Consider the following 1,163-nt stretch of genomic DNA (forward strand, 5'->3'; position numbering starts at 1 on the left):
AATAAAATAAAATAAGGTCTGGGGATATAGATCAGTGTGAAGACCCTGGGTTCAATCCTCTACCACCTGAAATAAAAAAATTCTGCCCATTCAATTCTCTCAAATTGGATGGAGACAGAATATGTAGGAAGATACATGCCTCACAGTGCAGCACAGAGGAGGCAGGGACTATCTTATAATAATCTGTTCCTATACTAATTCTTTTTTTTAAAATGTATTTGGTACAGGGTCTCACTATGCAGCTTGGACTCATAGTGATCCTCCTGTTTTCAGCCTCCTCAGCACTGGGATTATAAGCATGTACCACAACTCCCGGTTTGGGTGGCCGGCTCAGCATGCCTGGGGCTGGGGCAGGGGAGGCATGTGGTGCTGGGAATCGAACTCTTCCTATACTAACTCAGAAACTAGAATTTTGCTTTGCCTTTGTCTTTCTTTCTTTCTTTCTTTCTTTCTTTCTTTCTTTCTTTCTTTCTTTCTTTCTTTCTTTCCTTCCTTTTTTCTTTCTCATTACCAGTGGTCAAACTCAGGACCTTGCACTTGCCAGGCAGGCACTTATGCTGCTGAGCTATATACTTAGCTCCAGAAACCAGAATTATCTTTTCAAAATCTAAATATAAATCAATATTTTTTTTCTTTTTAAAGGTGATCTTCTCTAATTTTGTTTCAAAATCTGAAGGGCACACTGTTTGGGATTTAGAAGGTTCTTTGGAAGTACAGTAAATAAGCCAGGAATGAGGACGCACACCTATAATCCCAACACTCTGGGAGGCTGAGGCAGGAGGATCTCTGTCAGTCTGAGGCCAGTCTGTGCTACATAGTGAGTTCAAAGCTAATGGGAACTAGAGAGTGAGACCCTCTCTCACAAAGCATAATACATAGTACTGCTGAGCAAAACTAGAGCATATAGTATTAATTCAAAGGGAAAAATCTTTTGTTCCCAATTTATTTAAGTGAATAACTTCTGCTTAACTTTTTAGATAATGAAAAAAGAAGAAACTTTTCTTAAGAAAGAACAATAAATTTAAGAGTAGGCCAGATCGGTTTCGAAAAAAGGGCTAAGTGTGTAAGTAAAGCTATCTGAAGATAAAAGGTAGGCATATTCTTTGCATGTTAATGACTCAAAAGCCAGTTATCTGTAGAATACATGACAGATTGCATTTCCA

The sequence above is a fragment of the Octodon degus genome, unplaced genomic scaffold (genome assembly GCF_000260255.1).
Source record: "Octodon degus isolate 3935 unplaced genomic scaffold, OctDeg1.0 scaffold00164, whole genome shotgun sequence".
NCBI lineage: Eukaryota > Metazoa > Chordata > Mammalia > Rodentia > Octodontidae > Octodon > Octodon degus.